At 47.1% G+C, this 27,740-nt stretch overlaps 3 long non-coding RNA genes across 4 annotated transcripts in view; 1 reads left to right on the top strand and 2 right to left on the bottom strand.

Annotated features, from left to right (window-relative positions):
- LOC106782545 (uncharacterized) overlaps positions 1 to 27,740 on the bottom strand; it is a 107,615-nt gene that overhangs the window by 63,375 nt on the left and 16,500 nt on the right. The gene's annotated exons all lie outside the window — the stretch shown is intronic.
- On the top strand, positions 1,962 to 22,769 carry LOC106782515 (uncharacterized). 2 transcript variants are annotated; one of them, XR_002803490.2, is made up of 3 exons: positions 1,962 to 2,255; positions 20,526 to 20,693; positions 21,583 to 22,769. It is a non-coding gene; the product is annotated as an uncharacterized lncRNA (long non-coding RNA). The 2 variants fall into 2 exon arrangements; XR_011432039.1 differs by lacking the exon at positions 1,962 to 2,255 and adding an exon at positions 14,381 to 14,497 and having other exon boundaries at positions 21,583 to 22,766.
- On the bottom strand, positions 5,643 to 13,561 carry LOC111770312 (uncharacterized). The gene is made up of 2 exons (XR_002803488.2): positions 13,270 to 13,561; positions 5,643 to 7,725 (listed from the first exon to the last, which is right to left on the bottom strand). It is a non-coding gene; the product is annotated as an uncharacterized lncRNA (long non-coding RNA).

The raw sequence follows: 27,740 nt of genomic DNA, 5'->3' as shown, positions 1-27,740 counted from the left end.
AAGCGGGGGCCAGGTCCCGGAGGGCCTTGGATATGCAAACATTTCACTTTGATTCCTTTACCTTCGCATCTGTTGCCAAGCCAGGATAATCCCATCTCTGGCAGGTCTCTCCGTCCCATTTCTGTGGCTCCCACCTCGTGCAGATGGGCCCTACTCCTCATGTGAATTATTACACCGGCCTCCCGAGCAGTCTTTTTGCCTGTCGTCTCTCCCTGCACTAATGGTACCCCTGACTGCTGTAATCTTCTCGGAGTGCAGTTCTGATTGTCGTCATCATAAGATCGTTCCCATACATTTATGTAGTTCTGAATAAAAGCGTACTTAGAAAGAAGGGGGACGGACACAGAGGATGTGTTCCCACAACTTCCCTGCATGTCCTTGTCAGAAATAGATAGAACTGTCAAAAGTATGTTGTCAAACATGTCAGAGTTCTGTTTTTATGCCACAATGTAAAAATTGCAAATTTTTTTCATCAAAATAAATAGAAAGATAAATTAGTCAGAACCCCTTTGGTTGCTATTAACAGAAACCCAGTGCAAGCTGTCTCTAAAAAGGTAACATGTTAGCTCATGTAATTTAAAGCTTATCTTCAGGAATGGCTAGTTCCAGGTGCTCAGCAAGGGCAACAAGAAATCTATGTATCTCCACCTCTCAGACCTGCTTTTCTCTCTGTTCTTTATTTTCAGGCAGACTCTGCCCATGCTTCCACTATTGGCTTTGGCTCATGTCTTCTCAGCTTAGCAACTTCAGTGGAAAAAGAGTGCTTCTTTCAGCAAAAGTCCCAATGCTGACTCTCACTGACCCTCTCTGGACAAAGGACTCACTCCTCAACCAATCACTGTGACTGAGGTTTGCCACGCCTGGGTCATACAGCCCCACTGGAGCCAGAAGTGAGGAGGTGTGAGGTCCTCCCCACCCAAACTACATGACTAGGGAGTGGAAGATGGGTGGTTACCAAAGAACCACTTGGTACTGAGGATGGGGGAGGGATGGTGGGTAGACAAAAACAAGGCGTTCACAACCAAAGGCTAGGAGCGCCATGGTTGGTCAGCCCTAACTGCAAACACTTCTGAGTAATCAACAGGCTGCCATCCTCAAAAAGTGTTAGTCCTCTTATGCCTATATTTGATTGTTTCGGTGACACTCTTGCTTCAACATCTTCAATGGCTCTCCACTGCTCCCTTTGCCAGTCAGCTATCTTCCTTTTCTACGTCTACTGCACTCGCTTGACAACAGGGCCTGAGAACGGAAAGGGTCTTTGTCTCTATGAGCAGACTTTCAACCAACTGTAGCTGTTGTCATAGACAGCTATGGTGGAGGGCACAGGCAGGATTACTGACCCCTGAAATATCACAGGCAGGTATCTACTGAGACCCTGGTGGGAAAGAAGAGCCATTTGTGTAGACTGAAGACAATGCCCTACCCTGCTGACACGAAAGGAGGGACATTAACAATCAATAAGAGTTTAAGAACAATTGAGACATGTCATATTACTCTCTCCTGTCCTGCTTCCGCAGTATGTGTGTGCGCATATATTTATAAGCACGTATTATATATATAATCTCATTTAATACACAACTCCCTCATCAAGTAGGCGGGATTATTCTCATCTCACATACGGGGAAGGTGAGGCACAGAGATGTTGACCATGTCGCCTGCTGTTTCACACAGCTGATAAACGGAGGAGCGGGGAGGTGAACCCAGGGCTCTCGGACTCCTAAGTGCTGTAGTAACGTAAAACGTTGCTCGGTTTCTGCGAAGCGGCGCCAAGCGGCTCCTCACACAAGGCCATGCTCAGCGCTCAGGGCGCTGGAAACTCACCAGTCATGACTGACTCCCAGGCAAGTGGGTGGCCAGATTTCACCTCAGTCTGCTTCTTTAAGGGGCAGAACCAGGAGGGGTGGCTTGATAAGGGTACGCTCAGCAAAGCAGAGGAAGTGGTGGCGCTCAGACCCCCTGCCGCCCTCTCACCTCAGAGATCTTCCACCAGATAGATACCGCCCCCTCCGAAACGTGTCGCTGTGGTTGGAGCAGTGTCCGTGTGGGGACAGCCGGCCCCGCGCCCCTGCTCCGCTGCGGGCCGCCTGCCTCCTCCTGCCCCCGCGCTGATGGGGCGCCCCGCGCGCAGGCCCCTCGGCAACCCCAGAACGCAGCGCGCCGGCCCTCCGCTGCGCCCTTGCAACCCCGAGTTCCCTCCAGCTCGGAAGCCCTGCCTCCGACCTGCTCCCACTGACCCCTGGAGGACTCCAGCCCAGGTCAGGAGGAGGCCCAGGGCCCTGGGAGGACCAGGAGGGCCTGAACTTTTCAGCAGAGGAGGCCAGGGGAGCGTGCGCCCCAGGGCGGCCTACAGGGTCATGAGCAGGGGGCCGAGGGAAGCAGCAGGTGGAGAATATGGGTACAGGGGTGGCGCATGCTTAAAGGGAGTGGGCCTGCCTGGTGCTCTGCCGGGGCGAAACGCTTCCTCAAACAGTCACCAGGAAGCTACTGGGCTGGACTCGAAGGAACGCGCAAGGCTAGGCCCTGTTGAATCTGACTCTAACACAGATTCTGGGCGCTGGGACGCGCCTCCGCCCCCGACCTGGCGGAGGAGGCCCACCGGCTGGGAGGCTCGCCTCAGCGGTTAGGTCACCAGGCGACTGAAGTAGGCCCAGAGGGAGCCCCTGGCTAAGGATGGCACAGAGTGGAGCTGAGTTAGTGATGTGGGAGCGTCCCGCAGGCAGATGTGGAATTAAAGCCTTGGACTTTAATGATCATGTAGGAGAGGTGAGACAGATCTTGGACCAAGGAAGGTAAATATTTATAATATTTTATCCAGTATATTCAGATTTTATGGTGAGAAAATACGTTAGAGTATTGAGTCCACCATATTGATAGAAAGAAGTCCAAATAGACTGCAACTTTTTTTTTTTAAGATTGGCCCTGAGCTACCATCTGTTGCCAATCTTCCTCTTCTTTTTTTCTCCCCAAGGCCTCAGTACATAGCTGAATATCCTAGTCTTAGGTCATTCTAGTTCTTCTATGTGGGATGCTACCACAGCATGGCTTGATGAGCCATGCCATGTCCGCACCCAGGATCCAAACCTGCAAACCCCGGGCCACCAAAGCAGAGCAGGTGAACTTAACCACTCGGCCACGGGGCCAGCCCCATAAAATATTTATTTTTAATTGCAAAAGAATGCATTCTTTTTTTTTTTTAAGACTTTTTTTTTCCTTTTTCTCCCCAAAGTCCCCTGGTACATAGTTGTATATTCTTCGTTGTGGGTCCTTCTAGTTGTGGCATGTGGGACGCTGCCTCAGCGTGGTTTGATGAGCAGTGCCATGTCCGCGCCCAGGATTCGAACCAACGAAACATTGGGCCGCCTGTAGCGGAGCGGGTGAACTTAACCACTCAGCCACGGGGCCAGCCCCAAGAATGCAGTCTTGATATCAAAATTGAAACATAATAGATAAAGCTAAAATTCATCTACCACGGATGCCCCAATCCTAGTCCTCTCTCCAGAGAATAACTATCAAAACTCTGTATCAGGATTATGTTCAGTAACATGTTTCAAAAAACAAACAAAACAATAACAACCAGAAAACTTCAAGTTTACTTATTTTTCAGGAAAATAAGCCCAAAGGTAGGCAGTCCAGGGCTAGTGTGGGTTTTAGGGTCCCAGGTTCCTAGCTGGACCTAGCTAGAATGGAAGAGTGGTAAAGAAGAGCTCATGTCTCTGCATTCGTTTGCTAGGGCTGCTGTGATCAAGTACCACAAAGTGCATGGCTTACACAAAAGAAATTTATTTATTATCTTGATTTTTCAGGCTACAAACCTGAAATCAAGTTGTCAGCAGGGTTGGTTCCTTCTGAGGACTGTTCCTGCCTCTCCCCTTGCTTCTGGTAATGTGCTGGCCATCTCTGATGTCCTTTAGCTTGTACAAACATCACCCACCGCACTCTCTGCCTTGATCTTCTCTGTGTGTGTGTGTTTGTGTCCAGACTTCCCCTTTTTATTACAGACACCATTCATGCTGGATTAAGGCCCACCCTAATGACCTTATCTTAACTAACTACCTTTGAAAGGACCCTATTTCCAAATGAGATTATATTCTGAGATACTGGGTTTGGGACATCAACATGTGAATTTTGGAGGGACCCTGTAGAAGTCTCTGACACCTCTTTATTTATATTCTTGTGGGTTTTTTTAAGATTTTTTTATTATTTCTTTTTTCCCCCCAAAGCCCCCCGGTACATAGTTGTGTATTATTAGTTGTGGGTCCTTCTAGTTGTGGCATGTGGGACGCTGCCTCAGCGTGGTTTGATGAGCAGTGCCATGTCCGCGCCCAGGATTCGAGCCAAGGAAACACTGGGCCGCCTGCAGCGGAGTGCGCAAACCTAACCCCTCGGCCACGGGGCCGGCCCTTTGTTTATATTTTTTGGCCAGAACTTAGTCTCATGGCCACACTTAGCTGCAAGAGGTGCTCGGGAAGCTAGTTTTTAGCTGAGCACATGGCCATCCCCAGAAAAGTCTGTTTTCTGTTGCAGAAAAGGAGGGGAAAATGGATATCAAGACAATAACTGGCAGCCTGCCTTGGAACGTAACCTACCAGCCATTTTTGTGTGTGTCAAAAACATCTCTACACACCTTTCAGTGGGCACTCGGGTGTAGGATTCTTCATCCAGACGGCTTCACCTCTCACTGAGCACCCACTAGGAGCCAGGCCCTGCCTAGGGCTTCACGTCTTTACCCACAATCCTCAAAGCACCCTGTGGACAGAGGTGGCTTAAATTATGCCCTCTTCCCTCACTTGCACAAGGCCTTTTCAAGGCCACACTCCTAATTTTGGATTTGAAACTTTGTATTCTTTTTCTTTAAAAGGATCCCTAAAGTTATGCAAACGTCCGATCCTGAATCTGTCCCTACCTACAAGGTAGGTCTTATTATCCTCATTTTATAGTTGAGGAACTGGAAGCACAGAGAGGGCAAGTAGTTTGTCTGGAGTCACAGAGCCGATAGGGAAGTTGAGTTTTAAACCAAGGTCTCTCTAATACCAAAATTCAGGCCATTTCTCCTGTGCCTTGCCTGCCAATGGATGCTGAAAGCACCCCAGGATGCTTTCTCCACTGCAGAGCCTCAGACACAGCCCCATCTGCATGTTTGGATTCCCTGAGGGTTGGTTGCTGGCCGGGCTGGCTGAGGCTGCTGCTCAGGCAAATCCTCTCCTGTAAGGAGAAAACTTCTCGTGTGGAAGAACCGGAGCGGGGCTCCGTGCTCGGGGAGCACACTTGTGTTAGTTTCCTGTGGCTGCTGTAACAAAATACCACAAACTGACTGGCTTAGAACCTCCAAAATGTATTCCCTCAGTTCTCGATGTCTGAAAGCAAAGTGTCTTCCAGGCCACACTCCCTCCCCAGGCTCCAGTGGATGGTCCTTCCTTGCCTCTTCCAGCTTCTGGAGGCCCTGGACTCCCTTGGCTTGTGGCTGCCTCACTCAGCTTCAGTCTTCACACGGACCTCGCCTCTATCTCTATTTTCCCCTTTTGTCTTTTTTTTTTTTTTTTTTTTGAGGAAGATTAGCCCTGAGCTAACATCTGCTGCCAATCCTCCTCTTTTTGCTGAGGAAGACTGGCCCTGAGCTAACATCTGTGCCCACCTTCCTCTACTTTATATGTGGGATGTCTGCCACAGCATGGCTTGCCAAGCGGTGCATAGGTCCATACCCAGGATCTGAACCGGTGAACCCCGGGCCGCTGCAGCAGAACGTGCGAACTTAACTGCTGCACTACCGGGCCGGACCCTCCTTTTGTGTCTTATAGGCCCATTTTGTGTTGGATTTAGGGCCCAATCAGATAATCCAGGATGATCTCATCTCAAGATCTTTCACTTCATTACATCTACAAAGACCCTTTTTCCAAGGAAGGTCACATTCCCAGGTTCTGGGATACGGACATATCTTTTGGGGGCCACCATTCAACCCACTACACTCTTCATCCCAGAGCAGCAGATAATCAGATATCTTTCCCAGGACCAGGGGAACGGGTAGGAAAATGTGGCGATACACACTATCCTTCTGGTCTATTTTAATTAGCAATGGCAAAAGGGACCATGGTGGAACCGTGAGGAAAGTGCCACTTACTCCAGGAAAGCATAAGTGGACCCAGTTGCCCGGGGTCTGCTTAAAGTTAGAGAAACTCTGAAGGTTCTGCCAAATGTGGGCAGGTGGGGCCAGGCTTTTTCAGTAGAATGTTAAGTAAGCTATGCTGGTGTGTTCATCTGCGTTTACTATTCACCTTAGAGAGGTTCCCTCTGAAATGAATTTTAAATTCAGAAGCGAAGTCAGGAGGGGCACAGGAAGACAGAGGGGTGAGAGTAACATTCCAATTTATCAAGCTGTGGCCTCACTTCTTGCTTAAAGAGCAAGGTGTTGGCTAGCGGTAGTGGTGAGAGTTCCTGGTGCCAGAGTTTGGAGGTGGGAGAAAGAAATAGTTTCAGACTTGTACCTACTGTCATGTCTTTAACGGATTTGAATTCAGTTTTCAGCAAGTATTACTGTAGCGTACAGGATGCACCAGGCAGGCCTTATTTTCCTCAGACCTTACAACCACCTAGGTATTATCACTTTCTCCACCGTCCAGATGAGATGCTGAGATTCAGAGAGATGAAGGGGCCTGCCCAAGATCACACAGCTGTAAGTAGCTGAAGGATGAGTTTAAAAAGTGTTTTAATTTGATTCTTTTGACTCTCACTCGGTGCTCTCTCCGCCATAGCTCAAGAGATGAACATTCCTTTCCTATGAACATTCCTTTCCTACTTGCTGGCTCTCATCCTGGTGAGGGAGTAGAGATGGGAGCAGGCCCATCTCCTACCCACCAGAGCTTGTGCTCCCGCCCATCTGAAAGGAGAGCCTCTGCAGCAGGAGGCACGCAATCAGCATTTCTGTCGGCCTCCAGTATGGGTGGGAGAAGCTGCCTAATTAAAATCTGCAGCGTGCCTAGAAGCCTCCACAGCTGACAGAGTTGTTTCCCGTGCGTTCTCAGCGCCCGATGATACATATTCTTCATGTTTATGTGGTGCGATACGCTGTGCTCTGTGAGCATGAAGTATTAGTGAGCCAATTTCTCCATCCACGCGGCTCCAGAGCAACCGGAAGGCATCTCTGTTCTAATTTATGAGGGACCAGCATGTGCAATCAATAGGTGCCCCACAGGTTATTAAAGAAGAGAAAGATGGCCCAGGCAGCCCTGTTTACTAACAGGGAAATGGCCTCCTGGCAGCTTCTGGCACGTGGCCTGCGAGAGATTTACATTTCTTTTTCAGCGCAGAAACAGGAGCCTTCCCTTTTCATCTCAGCCCTAAGCCTGAGAGCTGGGGGCTGGTGGAGGCACAGTCTGAAAGCATCCTTTCCAGCAACCCCAGAGCGGAGGCCAGGGGTAGGGGTCTGTAGGTGGGGGTCAGCCCCAAGCTTGAAGAAGTCCCTTTACGAGTTGAGGTCCTGGAGAACACTAGCGTCCCAGGAAGGGGTCGGGGGACTGCTGAGACGTGGGGAGTCGGCGTGAGGGGATGGGTCAGGCCACATGGCAAAAAGAAATCGGCAACTCCGGCCAGGCTGCCGGAGGGGAGGTGGTCCGTGGTCAGCCTTGCCCGGCTCTGGAGAAACTCCTCTGTTTGCTTCTTTTGCCTCCTCTCCTTGTCTTGGGTCCTGTGATTTCAGCAGTCTGCAGTTCTTTTGCAGTTTTCTTAACAGTTCTGGAGGAAGAGGGCAGGTTGGGTTTAAAGACAGAGCAGTAATGTTTTTGGCTTATTTGGGTAAAGGGGAAAGAAGTGTCTCCTGCAGTCCACTTTCTGGAAGGCAGAATGGTGTGATGTAGGGGTTCTCAAACTTTTTAGGCTCAGGACCCCTTTACATTCTCAAAATTTGTGTAGGTTATGTCTATTAGAAAATCTAAAATATTTATTAATTAATTAAAATATAACAATAATAGAGGCTGGCCCCATGGCCTAGTGGTTAAGTTCAGCACACTCTGCTTTGGCGGCCTGGGTTTGGTTCCTGGGTGTGGACCTACCCCACTCAGTGGCAACCGCGCTAAGGTGGCAGCCCACATGCAAAAAAGTAGAGAAAAACTGGCACAGATGTTAGCTCAAGGCGATCTTCCTAAGCAAAAAATAAATAAAGGAATGAAAACAGCAATAATAAACCCATTACATGTTAAAATAAATAACACATTTTCATTTTTAAAAAACCCCATACCTTTCAAAACAAAAAATGTTAGAAGAGTGACATTGTTTTACATTTTTGCAAATGTTTTAAAGCAGGATATTTATTTGTTTATTTATTTTTATTGAGGTAACATTGGTTTATAACATTGTATCGATTTTTGCAGATTTTTTTAAATGTCTGGATTAATAGAAAGTGGCTGGATTCTCATAGTTGCTTCTGCAGCCAATGTGCTCAATATATTGTTTTGGTTGAAGTATATGAAGAAAATCCAGCTTTACACAGATATGTAGCTGGGAAAAGAGTGTTTAATAGCCTTTTTAGATAATTGTGGATATTCTTTTTGATACTGTACCGAAACATAACAAGTTTTTTAAAGGTTAATTGCCGTATGGAATGTGAAAGCATATCAGTGAACTTTTTGTGTTCTGCTGCATTAAAATCCATTGGTTTCTTGTGCCCTTTGACTGGGTCTTTTACCCATATACGATTTTGTAATACCGTGCATGGGTCATTGGAAAACACTGGTTTACTGAGTTATGCAGATATTCCAAATGTTGACACATTTCACTATACAATGTCAAAACAAAATCACATTCGTGAATATCATTGTCGTTCTCATTAGAAAAGTCCTTACGTACTGGGAAACTCAACCTCCACAACAGCAGAGCCAAGTTTTCCGAAACTCTAGTTTCACTTGGAAACTCAAATTTTATCATTGGCAGCAAATACTATCAGTTGTTTTCCTTGAAGTGACAAGCTCCCTTTGTTCATTTTGAGAAAATGTCTGCCAAATACCCGGTCTAAAAAAGCATTCTTTGTCATTTGGTATTTCAAGCAAAAAAAAAAGAAAAGTTTCATGGAAAAATGGCTGGTTCAGCTCATGGCTCTATGGCCTGAGTACTTTTCCTAGAACTAAGCATCATGCTTCAGAAGCCAGTCAAAGTACTGCATATTCCCCAATTTGTTTTACAGACTGTTTTGAAAACTGTCAATATTTAATAAGATTACTCATTTTTACTGCTTCATCGGGACATTCTTAAATGAAACAGGCATTCGTTTTTACTGCAAGTGTGGCAATGGCGGCTGGCGCGGCTTGGGGCCCTCCTTGATGCATGCTCAGATGCTAGGCATCTTACCCACCACTGCTTTTTGCACCTTTAGGACAAATATCGACCCCGTGCAAAAGGCAAAAAAATCATAGTATTATTATGAACATCGTTTTAATTTCATGAGCACCTTAGAAGTGTCGCAGGGGTCTTTGGGGGTCTATGCACCACACTTTTAGAACAGCTGGTATAGTAGATGCAACAAATGACGAAATGTCAGAGACTCCTTAGCCCAGCTTTGCCTCGGGCCGGCTCTGCCTTCTGCAAGTCATTTCACCCCCCTGTCTCGGTTTCCGTATTTGTAACTTAAGCAGGTTGGATTACATGATCTCTGTCATCTCTCTGTCGCCTTAGGAGCATTGTGGGACACTGAACAATCTTTATCGTTGGCTTTTTAGCATTATTATTGCCTGTTTGTTTCTAACATGGCTGGCTCTTTTGGGTGCGCTGTTGTCAGGTTATATAGGCACCCATTCTCTTCCCATCCCTTCACAGATGGGAGGGAGCTGGCCCTCCCAGAGCGGCTGTTTTACTGGAGAGGATGGACGGAATACTCCACCTCTGCTATGGGGAGAAACTTGGACATCAGAGGTACCCTATTTGAACATAGTACCATTTGTCCTGAATAGTTCGGAGTGGGGGGCATTTTCAGTTCATAGAAGGGACTCTGTCATGAAATCTAGGCCAGGAAAATAGGGGCCTAGTCACAATAATAAGAGAAATATGCATTTTTTCATGAAAAGTAAAGAAGCCCAGATTGTGATGCTTTCTGAAGAAATCTGCATTTTGGGGTGGTGATTTACATTTGCCTCAGATGGAAAGAGGCCAGGCTTCCCCTGCTGCTCCTCCTTTGCCCTCATCATGTACTAGAGTTTACTGCTTCCCCTGCAGAGCCTGCAGACTTGAGCTAAGGGAAAATGCACTGAGACCCAGTTGGGGCCCGAGGGATGGGATTTGCAGGTCACAAGAAGCATGGGTGCTGGCGCTGCCTTATCCTGGGGGAGGAAGTGGCATGTGCCTGAGGTAGTGGTTGTGTCACCTGACGGGACATCCATAAGGGAGGAGTGTGGAGAAAAGGACAACGTTCACATGAGATATCACGCACAAGATGACACACACAAATATATTCCCCTTTATGAATTTTATAAAAAACAAAACCTAGCTAAACAAAAGTACTACTGGGGCCGGCCCCATGGCTGAGTGGTTAAGTTCACATACTCCGTTTCAGTGGCCTGAGGTTTGCCAGTTTGGATCCTGGTTGTGGACCTAGCACCGCTCATAAAGCCATGCTGAGGCAGCATCCCACACAGAAGAACTAGAAAGACGTACAACGAAGGTATACACCTATGTACTGGGGAGCTTTGGGGAGGAAAAAAAAAAGAAGTTTGGCAAACAGATGTTAGCTCAGGGCCAATCTTCCTCACCAGAAAACAACAGCAACAAAAACTTCATTTCATGTCTACTGCCTTTAAAAAAAATTTTTTTTTTTATTATTATTATTTTTTTTTTTTTGGAGGAAGATTAGCCCTCAGCTAACTACTGCCAGTCCTCCTCTTTTTTTTTTTTTGCTGAGGAAGCCTGGCTCTGAGCTAACATCCGTGCCCATCTTCCTCTAGTTTATACGTGGGGTGCCTACCACAGCATGGCTGCCAAGCAGTGCCATGTCCGCACCCGGGATCCGAACCAGCGAACCCCGGGCCGCCGAGAAGCGGAACGTGCGAACTTAACCGCTGCGCCACCGGGCCGGCCCCTAAAAAAATTTCTTTTAAAAAGTAGAACTGCTTGTTTCCCCCACCTTTGTAAAGAAGTACTTGAGCCCTTCAAAAAAAAGAATGACATGAGCCACTCTCAAAGTCCAATATGCATTTGGTCTGGAGAAGATAGGTGATCAATGTGGCAGAAGCTTTTAACACTGACCTGTACCTACCCACGTCGCCAGGTTACCGGATGCTCTGATTCCTCTGTAAAACCCTCTGATGCCCACGGCATCCCAGATCCTCAAGGGGTAGAGACGCTCTCAGGTAATTCTGCTCCCACAAACTGAGCCGAGTACTCACCAGGGGTCAGTGCTGTTTGTTCCCAAACCCATTTCTGCCCATTGTACTTGCAATTCTGACTATGTAATTTAATTATTGTGAAAAGCAATGAAATGTGAGTGTAAAAAGGGTTCTTCTTCCTAGGAAAACTGATAAGGACAAGTCACACAAAAAAATTGCTATTGAATTGGCATGGGAAAGACGTGGAAAAGATTGGGGGAAAAAATCACAAACATCTTAAGATAATTCTGGACTCAGATTGCCTGTGTCTTTAAGTTCTCGCTCTATCTTAAAGAAAGCCAAACTGAAATTTATAGGAGATTCCAATAGAATGTAAACTCCATGAATGCAGAGACTTTGTGTTGGTCACTGCTGTATCCCCAGCACTTAGAATATGTCTGGCACATAGTAGGAATGCAATAAACATATGTAAAATAAGTGATTGTGTGATTGTGGGCTAACACAAGAGGGAGAAAGCAGGACTCCGATTGATAGAAGCCTGCTCCAAGAAAATGCCTTGATCCTACCCTAAAAAAATGGCGCCTGAACATAACCTGTATAGGCTTTCAGTTAAAATAAGATGTTTAAGGTATGTTTCTCATGGTTACCACTTTGAACAATATTTTTAATTAATGGACCATCTGCTGTCCTGATCGCATCGGAGAGGAGGGCTGTGCCTGTATTCGCAAGCAGGGAAGTGCCTTGGTTGTCTAACAGGTACTGCCCTCCCCATGGAGGGGTGCTAGACCAGACTGGGAAGGCCCTCCCAGATCAGGGGACCTTCATGCAGACTCCCCTGATCTCCGCTCTCCAGAAGGTAGTTAGAAAACCTGCTCTGGTTCAGAAAGGAGACTTGACAGGAGGCAGACTGCATCTCTGGGTAGGTGTTGGTCCACCAGACACAGGCCAGGTGAGAAGACATCTCTGACCCAGTAAGCCTTAGTGAGGACGTATGAGGGTAACAGATGCTTCCCCCGTATGTTTGAGATTCTTTCAGTTTGGACTCGGGATCTGGGTTCAAACTTCTATGTATTAATTTATGGCCTTGAACTAGCTAGAACTTCCCAACTCATGGGCAGAGAATGGGTTACAGGTATGCTGAGAGATTGACCTTCTCAGTGCTTGGAGTAGCTGGGCACGGCCTGGCCAGCCAGAATCTCTGGGCTCTTCATCTCTGGCACCAGCAGCCTCAGCCTTTTTCCATAGTGAGATAGATGATAGAGTAGATAGATACATAGATAGATGATAGAAAGATATTATATGTATGTATGTATATGTGTATAATTATGCATGTATACATATTTTATAGATATATTTTTAATATACATGTTACTTTTTTCAATTTCCTATGTGTATCATGATATGAAAAAGGCTGGAAGCGCTAAGAGTCGCAGCCTTAGCTCCTCAGCCAGTAGATCCTGTGCTGCCTTTGTGAACAGGTTGTTGAGAGAGTCACATGAGACGCAGGTGTGAAACGCTTTGAAAAGTGCTGATGGTCATGAACAGGAGGCACCGTGACAGCCCACGTGCCTGGTGTCAGCCCAGAGCACAAGAGGAGTTTGAGCCCCTTTCTCCAGCCCTAGTTTCCTCACCCGATTCCTGAATCAACAGAGAAACAAGAAGAAGGAAAGGAAAGAAAAGAAAATGCTGGCATACAGAGGTCAAAACATTACCTTTATTTCTGCTAAGTCTGATATTAGCAAGTGTAACTGTAGGCACGTGAGCTTCCTAACACTGAACTCCAATCTTAGGCCAATCTACACAGCCAGTCACAGGCAACTCGGGAAAACCATATTCCTCCCCGGCAGGGGAAGCTCGTCCCTGGAATTGCAGAGCAGAAAACATGCTCCCTGTGGGCAACTGACTCCCAAAAGAAAGAGAAGAGGAGAGGACTGGCCCGTGCACGCAAAGGCTCTTCTTCCAAACTTACCAGTCAGATGTGTCACTCCCCCACCCAGGGAAGGAGTGTGTGAAGGGACGGAGGGAGGCAGGAGTGTTGTCCTAACAGAGCTGCTCCCCTGTGGAAGAGTGCACATCGGACACACCCTCTTGAAATCTAAGAGGCTGTGGTCTGCTTCATCTGCTGTTTCCTGGCAAACGTGGTCATGCAGGCGCTGAGCTTTTGCTGCACTACCAGCAGAAGCCCCAGTGCCCTGTCACTGGCTTCCTGAGTGCAGAGAAGCAGGAAGTAGAGCCTCCATTTTTGCCCAGGCAGATCAAGTGGGTACGATCTGGCCCTGGAGGTGGTTTCCTGATCCCCGGACGTAGGTAAAGTGGTGTAGTTCTGGAGCCACACTTACTGTGGTGGCTTCCTGATTCCCCCAGCTTCTTGCTTGTGACACAAGTAGCAGCCACCCCAGCTGACATTTCTGCTGTGTTCCGCTGGTTGCTGCTGGAGGCGTAGCCTAGGACCTGCTCTACTAGCCCATCCATGAATTTTTAAGCCCTTCATTTCCTAAATTAAATCTTTTTCTGCTTAATGTTCAAGTGGTATCTGTTATCTGAAACATAACAATGATTGAGGAACATTTTATCAGTTTTAGCCTCTCCCAGAAACCTTCCCCCTTCTCCCCTTCCCTCATTCCTGCACCCGATTTTCATTTCTTACAGGGTCATATGCCTCTACCCACAACTGTCACCGGCCCAGGGAACACAAGTCCACATTTGGATTAGACTAATCACCAAATCAATCACCAGTGTGGAATGAGAAGGATTCCACTTTTCTAGACCTATATTTTCCCACCTAGCACCTGGGTTCTACTTATCCTTTGTTTTGGGGTCCAGTGCTTAGATCTTAGAGAGAAATCTTCAAAACACAAAGGCCAACCTTCTTCTAAGCTACCTCTCCAGACTCCTGGGTTCTTCCCTACTTGTCATCTAAGCTGTTTGAGAGCACCCTTCTCTTGAGCTACACGATAAGTACCTATTGAACTGGGTTGATGTAATTTCCAAGTCTGGCAATTTCAGAGGCAGCCCTGGGTTACCCACGAAGAAGCTGCTATTTATAGAGAGCAGACCACAGGGCAATTAACCAAAGTCATAGGCTCTTCAAGTCCACAGCTTGAAATGGTGGCAGGAAATTCAGGTGGAACTCTCCGCTAGCCCCTTTTCTCCAACTCATTACTTGAAGAAGAGCACAGACCCCTGATGTCCTTGAGGTAAGGAGGGTGACAACTTTCCCACAGCCACTGGGCTTTTTTTCCTCAAGTAATCAAACCTCTCCTCCTGCCGCTCTCTGACAGCGACGACATTTCTGAGTATTGTAGTGGTTTTGGTTAAACTATCTTTCCTCTTGGAGATTCAGGTCAAATCAGTGAGTATATACTGAGTATCCACTTCATGCAAAGGACACTTGGGGCTGTGGAGAACACACCTCGGTTCTTAACATCAAGTGGTTGGGGCAGGTGTCATTAGATGGACACCTAAAACTTGTATTTCGGATTCATTTGAATGTGTGTGTATGGGAAGACAGGAAGGAAGACAAGAGACTTGCTGGTCATGATCCCTTTAGGATCCTCTCTGCTGGTAAGGCAGGATTGTGTTTATTTCAGTCGTTTTCTTTAATAGTTAACACAGTTGAACTATAAACTCATAAAGGCAGGGACTTGATAACATCAGTCACCTGCGTATTTGCAGTTGCCCAGCCATTTCAGATGCCTGACAAGCACTACTGGATTCAGGAAAGAAGGAAGGACGGTGACGCAGCCCAAGAGGAAGGACTCAGTCCACGGTCTAGATGGGGACAGTTTGACATTCGCCTGCCTGCTCTCCCTTGACCGATGATCTCTCCTCTCCTACTTTCAGCCATGCTCAGCCTGCATGTCATCAGTAGCTCCACTCACATTGAAAATCCTTTAAGGATGTCCCAACTGTGAAAATAAATTCTTGGAAAAACAGAAGAAAAAGGCAAATTGAAGAAGAGATAAAAATTCAAAATTCAAAATTCTTTAAGCCAATGTGAGGTTGTTTTTAAAGGCACATCACATGATGAGCTCTCAGCCTGAGGCATGGCAGTCAGTTTGTGCACATGATAAAACCTCTCAGGATCAATGACGGGGCCCTGTTAATATCCCAGTATGTGGCCAAGGTCCTATTCATGTAGTGTAGGATAAATGGTCCCTAAATATTTATGTGCTGAATTGTATCCCCCAAAAGTCATATGTAGAAGTCCTAACTTCAATGTATGAATTTTCTCAGACATCTGAGTGACCTCAAAATGTAACGATATTTGGAGATTTTTTTTTTTTTTTGAGGAAGATTAGCCCTGAGCTAACATCTACTGCCAATCCTCTTCTTTTTGCTAAGGAAGACTGGCCCTGAGCTAAGATCCATGCCCATCTTCCTCTACTCTATACATGGGACGCCTGCTACAGCATGGCTTGCCAAGCAGTGCCATGTCTGCACCCAGGATCTGAACCGGTGAACCCCGGGCCGCCGAAGTAGAACATGCGAACTTAATCGCTGTGCCACCGGGCTGGCCCCTGGAGATGTGTTTAAAGAGGTGATTAAGTTAAAATGAGGCCATTAGGATGGGCCCTCATTCAGTCTGACCGGTGTCCTTGTAAGAAAAGGACATTTGAACACACAGACACCAGACATGTGCACTCACAGGAAAGACCCCGTGAGCACACAGGGAGAAGGCGGTCACCTGCAAGACAAGGAGAGAGGCCTCAGAAGAAACCAAACCTGCCCATGCCTTCATCTTGGACTTCCAGCCTCCAGAACTGTGAGAAAATAAATTTCTGTTAAGTCCCCCAGCTTGTGATATTTTGTGATGGCAGCCCTACAGACTAATATAACATTTATGACAGAGTTCTTCATTGTGGTGTTACCACAAAGATATGTTTGTGCAACACGTTCATGGGCTCACAGGGCACTGGGTAACTGGGTTGACTTATAAAGCTAACCGATAACACAGGAGATCAGGTTTTGCTAGAAGGAAGCAATTGGTAAGACTTGATAAAGTCTCAGGAAATTGTATGCTCCTTGACACCTGTAGCTAAATTTTCTTACCCCTAAAAGTGATTCTTTTAAATGTTTCCTTTTATCTTTTCGCTCCCATATCCTCTTCTCTCCCCACTTTGCCACCCTTCTGCTCTTCCCTATCAACCACACCCCCGACCACCGCCACGTCCACCTGCCCTCCAGCAGGCACTGACATCCAGTTCTGCCTTTGCTAGATAAAAAATAAAATGGCTGTTTTGTTTTGTCTGTTTCATAAGACGTTAAGCAGATTTCCTCAACCAACAGTCGAGAGCAAGTTTAAAATCCTGTCTGTGAGGGTAAGGTTTTCAACTTGGCCTCACGTCGGTTGGGAAGATGGGCTCAGAAAAGCACCCAGTCATCCTGGTATCAGGGGGGGTTTCTATTATGGAGAAAAGCACGTATAAGGTGTGGTTGGGAGTCCACTGCCTCTCCAGGCAAAGCGGCAAGTGCGGGCAGCTCTGGGGAGGACCACCTATCTGAGAGGAGCAAGGAGAGGGTCTCTGAGGCTCGGGGCCCAGGGAAGCCCCCAGCCAGTGTCTGCAGGAGTCTCTCTCCTCCTGTGGGGGCCATAGTGTCAGCTCCTTCATATCAGGCAGTGGACCAGGTCAGTCACTTTACTGTTCTGCATCTGAAGGGTAAAAAATTCCGTTTCCTACTGTAAGATAAGAAGATTAGACTGGATTAGTCATTTGCAATTGTTTTTAACTGTGAAAAGAACTTTACTCAAACAAAATCTTACACATAAGTTCATATTGAAAACAACCAACCCTATTGCTGGCCTAGCTTGGGGCAGAGCCCCACGGCTCTCACCTCCTCCTCCTCCAGGTGGCAACCGGGCACACCCAGCGGATGCCCTTGGCTGAAACACGGTGAGAATCACAAGATTTGATTATCTCTAAGGAGGGTGTGCAGAGAAATGTTGACGACGGGCTTGGCGAGGAGGGCGCTGCTTTGTAGTGTTGGCTGCTTCCTGTCGTGTAAATACTACCCCCATAGCCACTTTCAAGCTGCCCATGTCACGCTGCTGAGTGCGGAGTTGGGTATGCAATAGCATACCGTGTGGGGAAGGAATTATGAAGTATGAGTTTTGAATATTTATTACCTTTGTTTTTAATATAATTTATTTAATTGTAAGTTTCTATAATTCAGTCTTTGATAATGGCTGTGTTTAACAATTGGCTTGGAAAATTTAACAATTGGTTCTTACAAGCTGGTATGAGTCAGCTTCAGGAGACCACTATCTGGGATCCTTTTTGCACCCACATTGTAAACGTTTATACTAAGCATCAGCCTTTTGAAGCTGGGAAGGGCCACGAGGAATAATCCTAGGGATTTTAGAAGGGTGCTCAAGAGGGAAAAAAAAAAGACAAAACATGCTTTCTGTGTAATATCCAGTACAGAACACAGAACTAAAAAATAGGTGGCCAGCCAGTGACTGACCCAAAGACCCAGCGAGAAAATGACCCCACCCGCGCTCTATCGGCTCTGTACTTTGAGTTATATTTTCAGTCAGTTGTGGGTGGGTTTATACCCACCCAACACATTCTATCCTCCAGCCTTCCATGGGGCAGGGGGCACCAACTGTGGCTACAAGGTATCAGCAATGCACTCCGTTACTGGGGTCTTTTTAGAGAGCCTACAACAGGGAATTCATCTGATGACCCAAGCTGATCACAAGTGACAACCCAGGCATGCCAAGAGGCCTACATGGGCTCCAGCTAGGCCTCCAGGCAGCTGTGATCACACTGCCTTGGGTGGGTACGATCTTACTGTGTCTTATCACGCCTCCTGGTTACTCTCTCCCTGCGGGTGGGATCAGGGTTTAATTTACATTTTTGTCCTTCCATTTTTCCCAGAGTCTTTGAAAATAGCAAGGGTGTTCAATAGCCAAGTAGTTAGGAACCTGGGTTCTGAACCTGATTCTTGGAACCAAAAATTCTAGTTTTGTCACTTACTAGTTGTGTGACCGTGGGCAAGCTGTTTAACTTCTCTGTATCTCAATTTCATCCTTGATAAAATGTGGATGATACTAGTACCTACTTCATAGCATTATTGGGAGGATTAAGTGAGTTTCATACATGTAAAGTACTTAGTACAATGCTTGGCACATAGAATATGCAATTTAAATGTTAGCTATTCTTATATTATTATTACATATAATATATGGGTATTATGTACTACTAGTATTATGTGATGGATGCATGAACACAGGTGAGCAAATGCAGGAGAAAGAAGGGCCCGAATGGAGGTGCAATGAGATTCTTCTGGAAAACAAATGCCAAGTATGGGTTTATAATAATAATTATAATACAATAATAGCAGTAACCTTGGCTAGGATTTATTGGCTGTTTAAAATGTATTTTATAAGCATTAATTCATTAACTCCTCATAAAAATGCTAATACTAAGGAACGACCATTAGCTGGATTACACAGATAAGAAAACTCAGGCCTGTGGAGGGTAAGTAACTTTCCCAAATCACATAGTTAGTTAATGACTCAAACACAGGTCTGTTGACTCCAGAGCTTGATCTTAACCACTAGTCTTTACTGCTATATCCACAGCCCCATCAGCCAGCTCCTAACCTCTCGCCCTCCTGCCCTCTCTCCTCTGTACCTCGCCCAGCACGCTGCCTTCTCCCTACCTGGGTCCCTCCATCTCTTCACCTATCCTTTCAGGTCCTCCTAGACTGACCTCCTTTCTGAAGACTTCCCAGACTGCTCCCCTTTAGTATGACGCTCCCAGCACTTCCATATACCGTGCCCCCCTGACTCTCTCCTGCCTGTGGCCATGGTACCTGAGACCCACTCTGCTGTGTCACACAAGTAGCTGTCTGGAGATTTTGCAAGATCTAAGTTAAATTCACGCCCAGGTTAAGATACCGCCCCAAGACACAACCAATCGCTGCTGAAAGCTGCCCTGTGTATCTATCGGGGTCCCAGAATCTGCGCCCTGCTGCTAGCCCTGGGTTAGGGATTGTAAAATGGGGACAATGGGAAGTTCAGCTGGGGAAAACCAAGCCCTGCTCTAACCAAGCACTCTTGACTTCTCTCAGTCACCTGGGGTCCGTGGTGCAGAGAAAAGGGTGGAGAGCTGAAGTCAGCTAAGAAACAATCGAGCTGTTTCTACAGGCAAGATGGTACAGCCTCTACCCTCAAGGCACCTAATGCCTGCTCAGGGATGCTGAGCCCCTGTAAGAGCATCTCCAGAGCAACTCACAAGTGAATGCAGATGTAGTACAAGGCACAGAGAAGAAAGATGCTGAGGGGGCGGGAAGTTAAAAGGAGTGCTCAGAATGCAGCAGGACCCTTCAGGGAAGTTTTCCGAGAGGTAGTGAGTAGATTTTATAAAAATTAAAAATAATGTTTTTTTGGCACAAATGCAATACATACCCATGACAAACAAATCAGAAAATACAGACAAGCACAGAAAGAAAATCTTTTAAAAACCCACCTACAATTTCACCCACCCAAAGACAACTTCTGTTAACACTCTCAGCATCTTGACAACCAGATTTTGCAGGAGGCAATGTGCAGAGCTGGGGCACAGGTTGTGTCTGTGTGTGTGTGCGTGTGTGTGTCTGTGTCTGTGTCTGAGGGGTATCGGGGAGGGGAGGGGAGTCCATGCTGGGGAGTAAGTGATAAGAAATCTATTTGATGAGATTGGGAAGTAGAGGGTGGAGGAAGAGGACCGACAGATCTCTCAGACCAGGCAGAAAGTTGAGGCAGGCAGCAGTAAGGAGCCTAGCTGAGTGACACGATGAAAATAATCATAATAGCAATAACAGTAAACATTTGTTGAGTGCTTACCGTGTGTGTGACACTGGGCTAAACACTTTACATTCCATTACCTTATTTAATCCTCACAACCATCCTCCAAAGTGAGTATTGTCCCCATTTGATAGAGGGTATGGGCTTTGCCCAAGCGTGCCAATCCAGCACACTGCTGTTCCTCACAGTGTGGGCATAGGCTGCCTGCATCCAAAAGCCCTGAGGGGTTTGTTAGACTCATGGAGAAAATGGGAGGCAAAAAACCCCAGACCTGCTTGCCCCATGGCGAGGTCATTCGACTGAAGGTCATCTCCAGCCTGAAATGCTTCAGGTCAGAAAGTCACAAACAAGCATGCCCAGAGGATACCTGCAGACTGGGAAACACCCAGCGCTGTCTTCTGAGTAACCCGCAATCCCATTTCTTTCTAAAGATGCTCTGAGGATAACGGAGATGAGCAAGAGCCCAGCCCCGACCTGCAGCCTGTGGGCTCGCCACGCCTTCCTCGTCCTTGAGTTAATCATCCCACAGCCCAACAGCCGGGAGAGAGCCTTCAGCAGCAAGGTGTGCTGGCCGCAAAGGCAGCTCCAAGATAGCACAGGTCAGTCATTCCAAAGCACTGGAGGGGACAATCAGGGTCAAGAGGCAGAACCAGGACAGGGAGAGCAGGGTGATCAGGGATGGCTGGGGCCAAAGAGCCCACACCCTGATTCTATCCGCTTATAACTTCAGGACCTTAGCCAGGTGCCCTGGCCTCTCTGGGCCTCAGAACCCTTCCCTGCGAAATTAGGGAGTTGGCCCTAATGATCTCAAAGGTCCTTTCCCCTGTGGGTGGGAAGGTACTATCTAAATCCCAGCGGCATATGCTTCTGCAGCTCTTGTTTATCTCTGAGGCAAGTCCAGAGCTCAGGACTTCCGGTGCCACCTGGAGGGCTGTGGCAGACACAAGCTGACCGGAAGGGTGAGCTCTGCAGAGGAGGCTGGGGAACAGCCCTGGGCAGGATGCCAGCACCTCCCTGCATGCTGAATGACTCAAAGACCTTTCAGGCACATCACCCCGTTTCATCCTTCCCACCTCCTGGTGAGGCTGCTATTTATAGTGCACCCACGTGTGACCACAAGACAGACAGACAGAATGCTTATAGGAATGGAAACGTATTTTTGAGAACACCCAGGAACTTGAGATAGGAAAGCGACAGCGGGGTCCCCAGGCTCTCAATCCCAGGCTGTGAGGCAGGTTTCACAAGTGACCGGAAAGTTTCCCAGGGGTGCTCAGGACCCACCTTCCTTCTCTTTGCCTCACTCTCATTGGTTGTCTGGCTGCCACTCAGCATGAAGCCAGCCTTCCTATTGGCCTGAGTTCTCTCCTGTCACCTGTGAGGTACCTGTGACAAGATAATTTGGGGATTAATTCATTCGCTGTATTTTTCCATTGCCTTCTCTTTCCAAGCAGGCGCTGTCAGTCAGGCTTTTTGTTTTTCTTGCCTTAGGAATTCTTGCAGGACAGAAAGCAGAAGCAGCTTGAAGCTCACAGATCTTCCTGTCTGTGGTAAAAGTCTGGCTCATGAAGGAGCTGATGCAGATGCCCTGAGGAAAAAGGTGGAGGAGGGCTTTGAAGGGCCAGGAAAGAGAAAGGAGAGTGCTCAGAGACCAGGAAGACAGAAAAGACAGAAAACAGCGCTGATTATGAGAACTGTTAAAAAACAAATCAACTGAGTAAATTTGAAGGTCTAATTGGCTCTATTAAACGATTCACAAATTGGGCAGTATCCCGTCTAGCAAAGAGAAGGGAGCTCCAGGAGCTGTACAGAATGGAAAGTTTTTATTGGCAGAAGGGGGCCGAACAGAGGAAGTTATAAAAACAAAGAGTAGATTGTTTCAGACAAGGTCACCTTCCCTTAGGGGAAGGCAGGGGTCTTATCAGGCAGATTACTGGTGTGGACCAGGACATTCCAGACTGATTGGTTTAAAATTCCACTCCTGGGAGAGGCTGAAACTGCAATTAAGTCTTGGTTTGCTGATGTGGGGCTTAGCACGAGTGACTCCATTTTGGGCCTGATGTTTCCTTGGACCTGAACAGAAGGCATTGCAGGGTCCTGGGTAAGGGTCAGATCTCAGAGGACATTAAGGCTTAGGCATTGGGTTTCCAGCCTCACCAAGATTCCTGGGCCCCAAGTATGACTCAGAAACAGCAAAATCAACCAAACTGGAAGAGACCTGAAGCATCAGAGGAAAACTCAGTGTGGGCTGTTGGCTGATGAGTGGGTGGGACGCCTCTATACTTTTGGCCAGTTAGGCACAATCTTTCAGAAGGTTGAGCTCCCAGAATGACAGATTATCTGCCCACTGAACAGGATTAGGGACTCAGAGTCAGATTTCCTTTAATTAAAGGGAAAAAAGCAGAGGATACAATATTCCTAGCTCAGCCGGGTTGTCAAGTAAGAGTCACACCTGGCATGTATAGAAGCATGAATGGCCCCATTGTCCTGGTGTTACCAGCCTGTGAAGATACCAGTTACATCATCTTAATACCGATATTTTATTAGCTGTAAGCTCCCACCAGGTAATGTAGGAATTCCAGGCCCATGCTCTGTTGGTTAGGATGCTTTAGCCACAAGTAACAGAAAACCCAGATTCAAATATGTAAGGAAATAAATTATCTCACTAATGGGAATTCCAGAAGTAGTGGGTTCCAGGTGTTGTACAATGAGCGGCTCAAGGTGTCAAGGACCCAGGTTGTCTTTATGTCTCTGCTTTGCTGTCCTCAAGATATTGGCTTTGTCTCCCAGTTGGCTCCCTTTGTGGTAACAAGGCGCCTTCACTAGATGCAATAACATCCAAAGGAAGAAAAGGACGCTCTTCCCGTGTCTGCTTCTTAGAAGCATGGAAACTTCCCCAAAGTGCCCTGTAGAATTCCCTTTATGTCTCCTTGGCCGGAATTTCACGTATGCCTATTCTTAAACCAGTCTCTGGCAAGGGCAATGGGATGACTGCAGTCGGCTTGAAGGGAAGCTAAAGAGTCAACCATAAAGATCACTGATCAAGTCCTTCCCACCTCGCAAATGCAGCCTTGCTCACTGGGACACCTCCCCTCCCCATGGTTGAGTTTAGGGCCTCCTTCATTGATGTTAAATGCTGTCTCAGGGACCCCAGCCTCCCCTTCTATAGCCTGGAAGGCTCTCAGACTTACTTATCAATTTCTGAATCCCAAATGGGAATGCTGCTCAAGGCTTCTTTCCCAAGAGATTCTTCAGCAGAAACAGCTCCTGAGAGGACCATATGCCTGGGGAGAGGAGTGACCCATACTCCTCATGCCAGACAAATCTAACTTCAGCTCTGGCCCAGCCAAGACCTCCATTGTGTGGTTGCTTCCAGCTTGTGTCCCAGACCTCATCCTGTCTTCTGCCTCCAAGCGAGTAAAATTGGACCACCAGCAAAGCATGCTGCACAAGCCGTGGCAGCCACATTGGGAAAAGACCGGTTGTACTACTTTTCTCAGAAGGAGTCTGTGTATATAGCATCATGATTTCCCCTTCGGGTCATCCAGTATATTGATATTAACCCCATTTTACTTAAGAGGAAACTGAGGCACAGAGTGGTGAAGTCACATGCATAAGGTCATTCAGCTAGTTAAGCAGCAGAGCCAGGAACATTCTTGGACAAGTCTTTCTGTGGACATATGTTTTTATTTCTTCTGGACAAATGCCTAGAAATTTAACTGCTGGTTCACAGAGTAGGTGCGTGTCTAAGTATGAGAAGCTGCCAAACTGTTTTCCAAAATAGCGTCTGGGTGTTCCAGTGGCTCCACATCCTCAACAAGGCTTGGTGTTGGGTATCCTACATTTTAACTCAGCTCTGACACTATCTACCCGGACACTGCATCAGATCTCACAGGAAGGGATCAGTCCCACAAGACTGCCCCCCAGACCCCCTCACTTCAGATGCCAGCCAGCCACAAGCTCAGGTTATCACTTGTGCTTCTGACAGACCAGCTATAGATCAGAGGTTCCCCCGACCCCCTCCCCAGGTTTGATTAATTTGCTAGAGCCACTCACAGAACTCAGGGAAACACATACTTATGTTTACCAGTTTATTAAAGGACATGATAAAGGACACAGATGAACAGCCAGATGAAGAGATACACAGGGCAAGGTCTGGGAGGGTCCTGAGTGCAGGAGCTTCTGTCCCCGTGGGGTCGGGGTGTGTCAACCTCCTGGTGTGGACATGTTCCCCAACCTGGAAGCTCTCCCAACCCCTGTACGACCGGGGTTTTATGGCGGCTTCCTCACGGAGGCACGGTCAGTTATTACCTCCATTTCCAGCCCCTCTCCTGTCTCTGGAGGATGGGGTAGGGCTGAAAATTCCAAGCTTCTCACCATGGCTTGATCTTTCTGGGGACCAGCCCCCATCCAGAAGCCATCCAGGAGCCCACCCAGAGTCGCCTCATTGGAACAAAAGATGCTCCTAATGCTGTTATCACTTAGGAAGTTATAAGGGTTTTAGGAGTTCTGTGCCAGGAACCAGGGGCAGAGTAGGATTTTGCAGAGATGAAGGCAAGGTGCTCCAATCTGAGGGAACAAAATCAGCCCAGATGAAAAGGTTTTATGTGTAGGGGCGCAGTAGGGCATGAGGCTGGCAGGGTGAAGTGAGGCCAAATAGTGAAGGGTCCTGAATCCTAAGCTGAACACTTGGGACTTCTTTCCATCAGCAATGGAGAGATGCCAAAGGGTTTGAGCAGGGGAGTGAGGAAGTAACAGCTGGGGAGAAACGGTGACCACCTGGGGGGCCCTTGGTTAGGGTGAGTTAACTCCTCCCATCTGTATATTATGGAGTTTGCACCATGTGTTTTCTGAGGTCCCTTCCAGACTTGATTTTCTGTGACTCTTTCTTCCAAAAAGGGGATACTGAGGCAGGAGCAGCAGATGAATTGTTTTCAGCCTGTCAGGATCAGGGCAGAAGCTGCCAAATCCATAGTCCTTGGTTTTGACCCAACCGGTGGGTCAGATTTCCAGGGGAAGGGTGGGCATCAAAGGCCTAGTAGCCTGTGCAGGGGAGGTCTGAGGAAGTCGGAGAACAAGTGCCTCCTCCTTTCTCATGGAGAATCTGCATAGAAACAATAATTTTCCTAGAATTTTGAGTCCATACCTCCTAGGATTCTCCACCCAATTCCCATGTGTGTGGGGTTTTCCCATAAAAAGAAATGTCCCACAAGACTGTATCCCTCCCTACCTTCCCACTTCAGATGCCAATAGCGCGTCCAGATTGTTACCTGTACTTCTGGCTGTTACTGCACAAAATTGGGGTTCTCTTGCCCAATGCATATAAACAAGCCAATTAATTACAGCATCAGCCTTTGGGAAAAGAGACCAGCTTTATTCTGTGAGATCCATCTGCAGGGAGACAGAGGGTGTGTGCCCTCAGATCTGTCTCCCCAGTTTGGGATTTGGGGCAAAATTTAAGACATTAGGGAGAACAGGCTGGCACGTGGAAACACTCGTGGGACAGGTTTTGATGGGTGGGCTTCAAGCATTTGTGGTGAGGTTCTAAACATTTATGACAGCGTTCTAAACATTTATGATGAGGTTCTAAATTTTTATGATAAGGTGGGGAAGGACCTTTAACACTTTTAACCTGAGTGAGGAACCCCTCTCTGCTGATAATAGTGTGACTTATAAGTTCTGGTCTTGTCCCAGTCTGGTTCCGTGGGGAGAAGAATCTTTGGTTCCACAGTGAATTTCAGGTCAAGATTTCTTCTGTGCATGCTCTGGCTATGTGACTTTGCAAATTTTCTGAAAGGCAATTCTTAATCACTCTGTTAAGAGATGGAGTCAGTTGAACTGGTCCTGGAGGGCCCGCTGTTACATGACCAACTGGCTTAGATTGGAGATAATAGATAGATAATTTTAGATAGATTGGAAGTTCCAATGACCCCTTCCTTGGGTTCAATTAATTTGCTAGGGTGGCTCACAGAACTCAGAGAAACATTTTACGCACTAGATCATTGATGTATTATAAAAGGATACAACTCAGGAACAGCCAGATGGAAGAGATGCGTAGGGCAAGGTATGGGGAAAGCATGCGAAGCTTCCATGCCCTCCAAGCACACCACTCTGCCAGCACCTCCACATGCTCACCAACCCAGAAGCTCTCCAGAACCCCATCCTTTTGGTTTTTTATGGAGGCTTCGTTACAAAACCATGATTGATTAAATCATTGGCCATTGGACACTGAATTCAATCACTAGCCTCTCTCCCCTCTGCAGAGGTGGGGTGGGGGGTGGGGGGGACTAAAAGTACCAACCTTCTAATCACATGGTTGGTTCCCCTGGCAACTAGCCCTCATCCTTAGGTTACCCAAGAGCTTTCCAAAAGTCTCCTTATTAACATAACAAAGACACTTTTATTGTTCTCATCACAGGAAGTTGCAAGTGTTTTAGGATCTCTGCCAGAACCAGGACGAAGACCAAATATATATTTCTTATTATAAATCACAATAACACATCCACTTCAGAATAATTTCTCTGCTGGCATACCAGTCCCCTCCAACAACTCTCCTGTCACGAAAGAGAAGGATTCCTCCACATTTTGAGGCCTAATTCCTCCACCAAACTTTTGATCTCATCTCAATCTGGCTCCTCTGTTCCTTCCTACTCCAACATTTCAAATCTTCCTTCTCCAGTGGCTCCTGCCCTTTCTTCAAACCCTCCTGCACTTAAAAAAAATCCCGAATTAAGTTCAAATGACCTTTAGCGCCCATTCCACCCCTGCCTTCCCCTTCCAGAATTCTCTCCAGTAATAATATAACTGCTGCTTTCCCTTCTCACACATCTATTCATTTATTAAATCCTTGCACTAGAGGATCCACCTTCTATCAGTTCCCAGGACTTCTCAAATATTATGAATAATCCCCCAATTTAGGGGCCAGTCCAGAGGCGCAGCGGTTAAGTTCACACGTTCCACTTCTTGGTGGCCCGGGGTTTGCCGGCCTGGATCCCAGGTGCGGACATGGCACTGCTTGGCACGCCATGCTGTGGTAGGCATCCCACGTATAAAATAGAGGAAGATGGGCATGGATGTTACCTCAGGGCCAGGCTTCCTCAGCAAAAAAAGAGGAGGACTGGCAGTAGTTAGCTCAGGGCTAATCTTCCTCAAAAAAATAAAAAACAACAAACCCCAATTTATCAGACCCAGTGCCCCATCAGCCCCCAGGTGCTCCTCTCTGGGGCTGTGTCCAGGTGACTTTCTCTGTCTCCTGGCAGACCTCTTTTCTGGTGACTCCCCTTGCACAGCCCGACTGCTGCTTCTCCTTCTTTTACGGCCTTCCCTACCATTGCTAGGTGGCCTCACAGACTAGAGGCCACCAGACAAATACCCCCAACTCTCCACTTGCAAAGCTGAAAAATTATTCATTTTTCTGGTTGAAATGGAAGATTTGTCTCTTCTCTGACCTGAACCAGTTCCTCCATCTGGAAGGGGATCCCATCCCCTCCTACCTCCTCAGGGATCTCTCCCTAATGATTAGCCTCACTTGTTCTTGAATCTTTAACCTCTCTTCTGCTGTTCTTTTTCAACATCATGAAAACATTCTTAAGTTTCCATCTCTTTAAAAAAAAAAAAAAAAAAGTCTTAGTTTCACTTCCTTTTACACC

Source organism: Equus caballus, chromosome 24 (genome assembly GCF_041296265.1).
Source record: "Equus caballus isolate H_3958 breed thoroughbred chromosome 24, TB-T2T, whole genome shotgun sequence".
NCBI lineage: Eukaryota > Metazoa > Chordata > Mammalia > Perissodactyla > Equidae > Equus > Equus caballus.
This window is presented reverse-complemented; position numbering and strand designations above follow the sequence as displayed.